Source organism: Electrophorus electricus, chromosome 2, assembly GCF_013358815.1.
Source record: "Electrophorus electricus isolate fEleEle1 chromosome 2, fEleEle1.pri, whole genome shotgun sequence".
NCBI classification, from domain to species: domain Eukaryota; kingdom Metazoa; phylum Chordata; class Actinopteri; order Gymnotiformes; family Gymnotidae; genus Electrophorus; species Electrophorus electricus.
Window position 1 is genome coordinate 8833819 of NC_049536.1, and position 12409 is coordinate 8846227.

At 39.5% G+C, this 12409-nt stretch overlaps 1 protein-coding gene across 4 annotated transcripts in view; it reads right to left on the reverse strand.

Moving 5' to 3' along the window:
• cntn1a (contactin 1a) overlaps nucleotides 1-11927 on the reverse strand; it is a 54470-nt gene extending 42543 nt beyond the window's left edge. For all 4 annotated transcript variants that reach the window (XM_035523533.1, XM_035523531.1, XM_035523532.1 and 1 more), the window contains exon 1: nucleotides 11840-11927. The gene's annotated coding sequence lies outside the window, so the exon portion shown is untranslated. The remainder of the gene's footprint in view (nucleotides 1-11839) is intronic.
• Between the last annotated feature and the right edge of the window lie 482 nt (nucleotides 11928-12409).

Genomic DNA, 12409 nt, shown 5'->3' on the forward strand with positions numbered 1-12409 from the left:
CATCATTTATGCAGTGCGGAAACATCTGCCTGGACCAGTCTTTTCTGAGAAAGTGGAAGTATGATGGAGACGTTTTTACTGTGGTGCACTGATCGCAGCCATTGCCTATTGATTACCGCATTACAAGCACACCATTACAGCAGATGTGCTCTCTGCAATTTCCTGCTCACAGTTAGATTCATCTCATAAATAGTCCTGTTTTGATCCAGCCTGAATCCAGTGGGCCTTCATTATGGACTAGACTATAGCGAAAGCCGACTGGTTTGAGTTAAGTCTAATGGCAGCTTGTGTGTCAGTACATTCCCCTGGTATCTAGTCACTGCTTCTGGGCCAAGCCTCTGCAGTCACATGATTCATCAGAAGGATCTTGAATTGAAGCTTTGTATTAGAAATGACCCTGTTATAAGCTGAAGGGAGAGCAAATGTCCCAGTGCTTGTTTGGGGGTGCACTGAGTCTAGGCTATATTATTGACTGTAAAATTAGGGTAACCAACAGCTAACACTAGCAGGCTCACCAGACAGATCTAGTCAGAGATGGAAAGAATAAACATGAGTGAACTAAAAAGTTAAAGATGGTGGAGGGAGGGGAGATATAGAGACAAGATCGCCTACCTAAACATATTGCTATATTGTACTACTTTTCATGAAGGGATCACTAATTTATTCCAGTGATTCTTGTTCTCATTATGAAACAACCATTATACTGACACCTAGTGGCCTGGATACTTCAGACATTCTGTACTGCATCTATTTTAAATATGGCTGCCTCTATTTGGCAGGGTTCCACTATGGAGCAAAAACTGGTTCATTCAGGGACTACAAAGCAATTTGATTGTCATGTGAGTTGCACTATTTTAAAAACTATATACAAATAATAAATAATCACTTTTGTAAGTACTGTTTGATACTTTATGTTGGTAAAATTGGACAGATTACTCCTTTAAAATGAAATTTTGTTGTTTTGGCACACAAGTACCAAAAGTGTCAATCTTAATAACCAAACAAGCACATATGCCTTGGCATTGTGTACCTTGTTCCATAAACCACCACATCCCTGTCTCATTTACATCAACATGTCTGCTGCTCTTTCAGCCATTGGTGCTGCATTTTGCCTGCTCTGCTAAGTCTGAATGGTAATTATCTTTAATACAGACTCCAGATGCTGGTCACGTTTGAAATCAGGCTGATGGATGAATGACAAAGTTTGCAGAGCTCTTTAACACACCAGAAAACCTAAACAAAAATTGTGGTTTGACATCTTCAAACCATCTATTATAGTTTCGTTGCAACAATTAAACCAAGACCAAGGAGCTGTAGGCATGTGCAGAAATACAGGGCTGTTGTTGTTGTTGTTTTTTTTGGGGGGGGGGGGGGGGGTTGTTCATTGCTGAAATAAATTTGATAAACAAAGCCACAGCACAATTAGTTTCATCCAAGACATGATTTAAAGTTTGCAAGATTACTAGTATTTGGAAAAAAGGTTTGGGTAAACAGCTTACTATGGTTCATCATTGAGTCTTACAAGCTAAGAAGAATGCAAGCTAAGAAGTGCACTACATGGGTCAGTTTTCAAGCTATGTGAACACAACCTTATCATTCGATATGAGTAGTATGACTCAGAGACATTTTACTCTGCACACAGGAGGCTTCGAATAATTCAGAATACTTTAATCTAATGTTTTGGATTTAATGCATTAATTTTGAGTTAAGTTTCCTCAGTATTTTATATCAACTTTGAAAGTTGCTCATCATTGTGTAACGGACCGAGTGCTGCAGGGCACAGAGTAGGATGCAAAGACTCCTTCGACTTTGACAGACGTTTATTAACATATAACGCATATGACGATGGTACTCACACATAACATAAACAGTGAACACAAATACACATTTAACTAGCACAAAATTAGGTGAACGTTAACGATGACATGAACAATGACCAACAATGATGCACACACCAACATGGGTTTAAATACATAACACCTCAGCTGAGAACACTGAACTCACATCTGCTGTGGGTTTTGCTGCTCCATGTTATAATAATACTTTCCCCACCCAACGCATGGCTTAGAAGTTGCCAATCAACCAAAAAATTGTAACAGGGTTGCATGACCAAAAAAATAAATATAAAAATCCTCATCTGCACATTGTGTGGCAGCATTTACAAATTACAGTGACTTAAATTCCTTTATTTCTGCCATTGAAACAGCATTATAATAATCTTAAAAGGTAGTGGGCAAGAATATGAGCCATTTTTCTGATAACCTGCAAGAAGATTTTACATCAATGAGACATCAATGAGCTTTCAAAAGGTGTTTTGCAGTGTATATTGTTTCTGGGCAGCTAGAGTATGCCACTTATCGCCCACAAACTCTATCATTCACTGATTGTCTCTGGTGCTTTGTCCCTCATGAAAGACACTTTGCAGAGTGCTCATCAACTGCAGACATCTCCTCTCTCCTCAATAGAGTGGGGCAAGCACTCTCAGGCAGACAGCAGAAATATAGTGCCTTAATTCAAAATAGTAGGGTGTTTCATATTTGTCAGGCTTCAGGGTGACTGGCACTGGCCACTCTCAGACAGTACAGAGCTGGCTTTGTGGCCACCAACTGTATGCCTGGATGAAAGCCAGGACAAAAATACAATCTCGCCAGCTTCTCAGCTTTGTGGCTTTTTAGTGCAATTCAGCTAATAAGTAATGTGAATCAGAGCACTGACTTCCATGCTTTAAACATAATTGTCAAATGCAGGAGTATAACGGTCACTCCCAACTTGTTTACTTGTGTGGCAAAGAAATTGGTGTGTGTTGGTCTCCAATTCCACAGCGAGCCCCTCCCAACAGAATTCCGTTATTTCGCTTTATCTTCCCAGGCGACCGTGATAGCCCACACACTCTACCGTCTGCTGCCATATTGAAGACATCAGAGGAGGTAAGCAGAGCAGCAGCACCATGGTTCAACTTGATGGTGGAGGACAACGTAAAGTACTGATGGGATGAAAGGCCTTCAGAGAGACAGCTGTGGGGACTCACACCAAAGCACAGAGCAAATGTGCAGAAAAGGCACACTGGAGTGCCAGGAATAATTCAATCAGAGAATGCTGTTACCATTACCACACATCATTTGCCCTAACCCAACACCCACAGTAATGCTGCTCGCCACCTGGCCACCGCTGCAAAATTCTCTGCCTGACCAGAGAAAGGGTCGCCTTTTTTCCAAAGATGTGACATCAGATCAGATTCAGCATGTAAGTTTCAGTGGCTAAACCACTCTGACAGTTAGTGTATTCTCCAGGACATCTCTCAGTTATACCAAAGCATGAAGCCATGCAGGGTTGTTTGCTTATGTCTAATATGCTCCTGTCCCCAGCCCCCCACATTTTATTTAATCAATATCTGTTATGAAATTACACTGCATTCTCGGTGGTGCAAAGGAAACCACAAAAGAGGCACAACAAGAGGAAAAACTGAAACATGAGGAAAGAATTTATAGGCAATGAAAAGTTGTATTTTTCTTTTTTTTTCACAGAGCATGTGTAGTCGATATGTCTAGAAAAGCCTGAACAATACATTCCTTGTAGTCTGATGAAAAGCCTATTGAAAACTGCATACTCCAAAGAAGTCTGATTAATAGCCTTTCCAAAACTGATACTCCATAAATCTTCCCTTCAAACATAAGCATTATGATGCCTCAGACCTAAGTTGCCCTGTAAAAAAAACAAAACATTGTTAAAAAGCAAAAACAGCAACACTATTGCTCCTGCTAAACTTGCACCAGTTCATCTATTCCAGTCATGCTGTTTGTCTCCTGTAGCTCACCTGGAAGAGCAGGTGAAGCAGCGTCTAGTACTGCCAAGGTCATCGGTTCATTTCCCAGGGAGCACTCATACTGAGAAATATGTAAGTCACTCTGGATGAGAGCATGTCAAAGCACATAAATGTAAATTACCTTGTCAGTGCTACTGTTGGCAATAGTCTGCCATGCATATGGTAAAGAGTGTCTGATGGACTCTAATCTGTATATACATCTTTAATCTTAAAGTATATTTACTGTATGTAGATGTAGGAACAGTAGATGTTCCCAGTGAAGTTGGTGTTGAATTTATATAGCTAAGCAAAACCCATGAAAATGATTCAGAGTACAGGCCTAGTATCTACGCAGTAGCAAGCACCACAAGCTTAGATCACCATCTTGAATGTCATCTATACTTATAAATAATACAGATCTCCTCATAAGGCTACAATATCTGGTGAACTTACTGCTTCTCTGACCATTCGAGTCCTTGTCTCAAAGATCATTGCATTAAAGTTCTTATCTATTAAGTTATTGATGCTCCTTTAAACACTGGTAATAATGCAACAGGAAAAAAACAACAAAATAGCCCCAATGTATGAGGCTAGGATCCTTTTCATTTATTCTGAACAGACAGTAGTGCAAGTTCATTTGTTCTTTATAGTGTCATACAGTCCCCATTTGGTAGCCTACAATGTATTAAGCAGTAAAATGTAAAAAGTGAACATGCACTCTTGCATAAGTCATATTTTTATGTAGAGCTGATTAAAAAAAGGTAGTTTGTTCCACTTAGGCTATGTTTCAACATTTAAAGCTTAAGTCCAACCTGATGAAATGTAATTGCCAATTGTTTTGGTAATGCTTTTGGCCCTGTCTGCTGTAAATCAACAGGGATATGTAGCCGGTCTCCTGTTTTTTGTTTGTTTGTGTGTGTGTTTTCTTGTTTGTTTGTCTGTTTTGGCCCCACTCCAGTGATTGATTGGTATACTGTAGTGTGTACTGTCTTTCAGTAGGGGGCCCGAGGTTCAATTCCGTGTCTGGCTAAATACATCCCATTGTAATTTAAATGATAGGCACATCTGGGTGATGCTGTTAAATAAGCGTTATTTATCATGTTCGCGTTTCGTCACACATGCTCCACAACGCCGACACATTTTGTCCACCAGTCACTGTTGTTAATTTTTTTTCAGCAATGATGATTTGAACGAAGTGAGTGTCTTCTACATCCTGTGTGTTGTTTGCATTCGCCATAGAACTGCTGACTTAGTCAGGCGTCAATGAGTTTAGCATAGCATGTTGTTAACTTGCAAATGGTGTAGTTTAAGATTTCGGGTAGAACTGGCTGTTGTGAAATGTGATACCGCATTTAGCCATTAATCTTCGCACAGAAGTAACCGTAACGTGCGTACCGGGATGGATGGGACAAACACCAGTAACTAGACTTCCTCGAAATGCCTATTAATCGAATATTCGTAATCAACAGAATAATAAATATATTTGCTTGTTTTATATATATTTATATGTCCACTGACAACCAAACACCAGAAGCTTGTCTAAACACACTCTGTCTGAATGTGGGATCATTTTATAGACACCATTTTGGTTCCAGTGTGTCATGCTCTAAAACAGTGATCCCTGGTGTGTGTTTTTTCTGCGCTGAATAACTGAAGCTGTCTGGGAGAGATAAGAGTTCCTGTGCTCACTTGACTTGCTGTCTGCCTCACCTCCTACTCCCTTCCTCTTCTCATGTAGTCATCGCACACCGTACATAAATAATCTACCATGCTAGATTGCCCCCTCTCCTAGTCTCCTCACTCTGAAAGTATAGAGCTGTCTGGTGCACTGCGTTTCTGCACTGCAACAATCAGAACAGGAACTGTTTGCTGCTTTTGATGCTAAAGCATTTTTAGCATTTACGTAAGAAGGAACATAACCAAGGATACATGTAGATTCAGTTTGAGATGGAGCATATTTATACATTTTGCTCTCAACATATGGCTAACTGTGAAAGGCAGGACAGTGGTTAATGTATTTGCAAAGATACTGCATCAAAGTAAAGCATCCCAGGTCAAAATGTTGCTTTGCAAAATGGAGCAATAATGAATCACACAAATGCCTCGTGTTCATTGCAGGTACAATACCCAGTCTCTAATGAGCATCCTGTACATACACTTTCATACTCTTTGATATACAGTCTCTTCTGACATGCACATCTCCTTGAAGTAGTGACATACTGAAATGTGAATTTCTGCTAATTTCAATTAAATAGTCACAATTATCATTTTTATCCTTAGTGAGCTATCAGTCTTTAATGTACACATTGGCCTGTTACAAAAAAAGAAGTTTATAGTAAGGACCACACGAATCAGTCAAGTTCAAAGTAAAAATATCAGAGTGAAAGAATCCTGTTATTTTCCATACCTATTTGAACTTTTAATACTTTGAAAAAAAATTATTCTGCTGCACTAGACTTTACATTGGGTTCTTGAAATTAGTTCTTTGATTAGAAAACTATGAGGAAGACCAAAGCCTCTATTACTGTGTGTAAACCAGATTGATGAAGTGCTTTTGTACTAGTACAATTTTAATAATATTTGTGCTTTTATCATAGCTAAGCAAATAAGCATGATTAAAGAATAAGCATGGAGAAATACATTGAAACATTTAAGATGGCTTTCCCAAGCTTGGAAAGGGGCTCTTTCAACTCGTAACCCTATGTTAGTTTTAAGACAGTCTGACAGAACCACAAAAGCATGTTTCATAAGAGCATGTTTTATTCTGCCCATGTCTGAATATTGAATATTGAGTGTGTCTGTGTGTTACAGTAAGACACAGCAGTATGTTCCAGATGTTTTCTTATGACCCCCTAGAACTTGTTTATCTAAGCTGGTTTAATTGTGTGTGCATGTGTATGTGTGCTATCTTGTGGTGGCCTTCATCCTCTGTGCTTTAGTATTTGGTAGTGTTCAGAGAAGCCATGGAAGGAGCTCCCTTTGAGCTTCTCCTGAGGACACAGAGCAGCGTGACGTGGAACAGTAAAGAGACCTGTTTGCTGCACTCGCCCACCGCGAATGCTAATGTCCTGACATCAATGCACTCTTCAAAGGGAAATTCTCTCTGGGGCTACTGATACAGCCAAGAACACAGAGACCAGGCAGCTGAGGATCAAGCTGAAAATCAACCATTAAATAAACGCTGCAGGAACCACTGCAACTCCAAGCGAATAGTAAATCAGCAGTAGCCAGACCAAAGGCATCATGGCCATCATGAAAAATGGCATGAAAACACAGCATCCTGGCTCGGGGGTGGTGGCTCAGGAGTGAGTGATGGAGTATTCCTCTTGGGGTGGGGGAGGGGCAGTCAGTCAAAATCAAACACCATGCCTGGAAAAAAGGCAGGGTAAAATTACCCCTCTCACAGTATAGCCCTCTATATGTACAGCTCTGAGAGTTATGGAGAATTATGCAATTCACAGACCAATTTTTTTTTACCAATGCCAAATTGTTAAAACAACACCAGAAAATGAGGCAGAATTGAATAAGGGTGATTGCATGGGAACTGAATGAGTGCTATGTTAGTGTTACACTCCCCCCTCTTTCACCAGTAAGGGGATTTCTGGGCTTAGACGCACTTCCGCTTATCACCAGAGTCTGACAAAATTATTGAGCCACAACTATACTCATCTAAAGCCAAAGATCAGAAAGTAGGATGCCCTAAATGCATTCTGAGGTTCTTGTATGACAAATATGGCATTTGTGCCATATGCTTGTAGAGACTTCATTTTTACATGCTCATGTCATTATCCCCCACTTGTTTTTTGCCTTGCAGAATTCCAAGTGTATACCAACTTAAACTTGTATACAATTAATACAAGAATACAATTAACACTAGAATATTCTTATTACATATTAATAAGTTATGAATTATGCTCTGGTTGTTTGTTATGGACTGTGACTTTTCAGTTCACTTTTGGAGTACAATAATAAATGTGTTAATGACAAATCCACGTTTCATAATTAAAATCAATAAATCTACCTAACAATATTTTGCATTTATGGCCTAATCTATGTTCAGCATAAAGTACCTCTAACTTCCAGATGACTAAACTGGGTTGGCTTAAAAAAAATTAACTAATTAACCACAAAGAGAATGGGATGTATGATTTCAGTTAACTTAACACATCCTTTCTTAGGTGAATGTTCAAAAGACTGTGCCCTAAATAGTCTGCAGTAAATCTGCAGTAAATCTTGTGACATGGAAATCAGCGACAAATTGGAATTCACAGTGGGAGAGGCAAAACCTTTGTAATCAACTTCTTAATCAGTTCCTCATTTCCCTTAAGACCTCCATTGTATCATTTGAGCTAAAAATAACAAATCCTTTCCATCAAGCATGAGCTTCCTGGCACTTCCAATATCAAAGCTCCATTAACCCATTTACAGTCATGAAAACAGTCAAAATGCAACTTAGCAATAGAAGTGTGAGTCTTAAGAGCAGAGGTGCTAATGTAAGATAGTTTATTTGCAGCTATAAAACAATGACTTGAGAGTTTTATGCTGCAATCCATTATCCTAATCAGTGTACAATAATCTTATTATTGGAGATTACGCTGACACCCAGACAACACTGATGAATAGCTCACATGTGTTTATCAAATAGGGGCATCACCTAGACAAGGATCACCTCAACAGTTTCCAAAATTCTCTCAAGTCCTTTTGCCAACATAAATACATTTAGCTGGCTATTAAACGAACACTCTTACAAGTATAATGCCTTCACAGTCTTAAGTCTCAAGCCTTGCAAATGGTTCTCTGGCAACCGCTAACAGGAGTAACATTAAGAGTCCATGGCTTTCCATTTTCTCAAAGAGGAAGATGAGCATTTTAGGTGATGAGTTTAATGAGATATTTATGAGACTATGTATCAGTAAGTACAGTAAGTAGGTAAGTAGAGATCAATCAGTAATATGGATGGATGGATGGGTGGGTGGGTGGATGGATGGATGGATGGATGGATGGATGGATGGATGGATGGATGGATGGATGGGAAAAAAAGAAGGAATATGAGGTTGAGAAATGATGAGAGTAAGTATTAGAGAGAGATATAGGAAGAGCATATGGTTACGATATGGTATCCCTCCATATGGAGAGCGCTCTGAAGGCCAACTAGAATACACTTTTTCTCACATGCATGCACACATGAATGCACACACACACACACACACACAAACACACACACAGAAAGAGAGGGAGAGAGAGAGAAAAGCACTCCCTTGGGCTCAAATCGCATAGCATAAATCCTATTTCCTTTATATATAGCAATGGAGATATGAATTTCAGAGCATTCTATTAGTGAGTATGGATCACTAATCTACAGGTAGCACCAGAGATTTATGGAGGATGCTTACATAGAAAAAAACATGCTCACAAGCATTACAAGTTTCAAGGAGGAATACTAATTATTCTTTGTGCGGGGGGGGCTCTGTGACTCAGACCTCATTCCTTTTGTTATGGCAGACATTGTCCAGCAGACAGGCAAATGAGCACTGTCACTTGTTTCTCGAGTTCTTCACCCAGCAACAGTTATTCTCAAATCATATGGGACTATAAATACAAAATTCTGAGTAAAATAAAGGTATATATCAACACAGAGGCTGTAAATGTAAGTCATAACACTAAGGTTATAAACACTGAGATTGAAAATATAGGTATAGCATGATATCTTTAACATTTATTTGATGATCCTCTACCCAGTTACATGGATGCTATAAAAAATAGCACAATACATTTTCCACTTTGAAACATATTTTCTAAATAACTTTTTAAAAAGCTATTCTGTGTTATAGTTGCACTAACAAAGACAAACTCCTCATATATGTAACATACTTGTCAAATAAAATTGATTTTGCTTTGGATACTTCACAGTAAAAACTTGTTATAGTGCTGTGTATGTTTTTAATGATTTTTGTTTATTTTACTTTGTAACCACTGATGGTAGAAAAGGACAAACAACAATTGGCTGTGATTTCATCCTCATAAAAGAAGTTTATTCAAAATCAAGACATTTATAGTTAAGATGTGTGGGCATCATCCTGTACTCTTCAAGCAACACTATAAACAGAAATGTTCTATTTATTCTTTCAACATGATCCTTACCTAAACAGCCTTACTGGGAAGTGCAGATGTCTTTGGTAATCCAATACTATATATTTGTGGTCAAATCTATTTCAAACAATAATCTTGATGCTCCTGGGAGGATATCAATCACACATAAAGAAACATGGCTAATAATGCAGTCTCTATTCCAGTGCTGGAAATGTTCAGGTTTGAAGCATGGAATTCAGGAATGAGATTTGTAACTTTAGCCTTTTCATCTGAAATGCAAGTGTGTTATTATGTAATGCTTGAATGTGAAATACCAGTACTGAAAACATCATCTTTATAACAGAAATCAAAGAGATGCAGTTAGTTGCAGATTAAATTATGCTTAGAGTCCAACTGATAGGACTTGTTGCAATTTGCCTATTACAGAAACCTGCTGTTTCAAACGGCAACAGGTCCCAGCTAATGTTCCCATTCCACTACACAATATGACCCCCAGGCTTGATAGTGGGTTAAAAAATAGAATCAATATGTACAGATAGCAATGCTTACGGCATAGGGCTCTCAATGTACAAAAGAACATCTGCAACACTAGTGTGGTGCTCATCACCGTGGTTACACTAACCGTAATGTAATGAGCACAAACCAATCATCCAGCATAATAATCCACCCCCATCCCCCAAGAAAAAGAGAGGCCATAGAACCCTATACCAGCGTAGAGCAGAAATGTCTTCTCTCCTCTACATCTTCAGAGTTTCCATACTATCCTCAGGGCAAATGGGGGGAGGCATCTTATGAAGGGCCTTTTCTATCTCAAAATGACAGAGATAAGCATTTAATGGAGGTCAATGAGAAATCTAGTTTCTGTGGATGCTTTTTGGCTGTCTCTTCACAACAGACAAAAATAAATAAATCCTGACATACATAAAATATACTATACTTCAAGAGTAACCTCTCTGGTGTTACATACACAGCCAGGCGAATATATCCACGTTTCGACATATTTGTACAGGATGCTCTGAAATCCCTCAATCAGTGAGCCATTCAGTGTGCGAGATGCGTTTAGCAAACAAGTGCACTGCACATACTTGCTCCGAGCACCGCTCCTGTCAACACTGATGCCAAAAATCACAGCCTCATTCAGTATCGCCATTGCAACATCGAGATGGATTATTCCGCTTCGAGACCGCTTCGTGACACCAACTATTTATGCCGTCTAATGTCCGTGCATCGTCTATGTCGGCATGCTGGAAGCACCACGGACTCGCCCTATCTTGACTGCCTCTTTCTTTCAACATATCAGAAGGGTGATATGGGCATCCGTCTCGATAGCATAGCCTACATATCAGTGCTACCCAGTGGACCTGAATAAATGCAAAATATTTTTGATTTGTTCATTAAAATTTAGTTTCCCGCAAATAATAACTATGCTTTGGAATGGTTTAAAATCATACCAAGTCGGCTGATTGAATCGCTGGCCAGTTTCTTCACATTGATAAAAATGACAAATTTGTGAGACGACATATAACCCAAGGTTTCCAAATCTAGAATGTTTACGGATTGCTTAAAACGGCTAAGCGTGGCACCATGAGCCCCGAGTGTGCACAGGTGCGAAATGTGCAGTAAATAAATAAATAAATAAATAAATACACAAGACTCCTTGTAGCCCAGACATGAGAATACTTGCAATAGCAAATGAATGACTTGGTCGAGATGCCTACGTGTAAATGGAACACTGTCATCTGGGTGACCCTCAAGTTAGCTACAGAAAAATGCAAGTAATATGCAGAAGGAAAAGCAGCTAATCTGTGAAAACAGCCTACTGGTCTGCATTGCGGTACATCAGCAGCAACATATCCATCCTTACAGACCGTGAAGCTTTCCTGACGCGCTCACAGCATTGTCTATGCCCGTGGTGACATTAATCGTTGATTGATAAAGTGTCCTTACCTGTGAGACCTGACAATCTGTCCGCGTAACCTTCACGAGACACACCTGAATCAGCTCCGCATCGTCAAACTGATACGCGCGGGGTAGGACTCACAGCGCCGTTTGTCTCGAGTGCTGTGTGATTGGAGGAGAGTTTATGACGGACCCCTTAAGGGGGGCGATAAAGGGGGTCCTATTGGATAATACAGCTGCCATCCAGTCGTACATGTTTGTTATGATGAGAACAGTAGTAGCTGGTCGCAAACGTCTCAGTCAGCTGTCAATATCAGAGTACAGAACATCTGGTATTCTGAAGTGAAACTGGACACGTCGTTGAGACCTTACCAATACTACAGTTGCCATTTCATGCTCTCTGATAATGCTCTGTGGTCTTGTCTTGTTTTTTTTAAGTGTATGGGTTCTTAAAATAGAGCTCGATCACCATACTGAGGAGTCACGTAGCCCTGGTGTTAGGGAATGTTAGGGCTGTACAAATAAGTACCGACAAAGAGGAGTAAGTTGCGTGTAAATTGGTAAGTAAAGTAACTACTTATTATGTTCCCTACATATATGTGTCTGTTTTCTTACTTT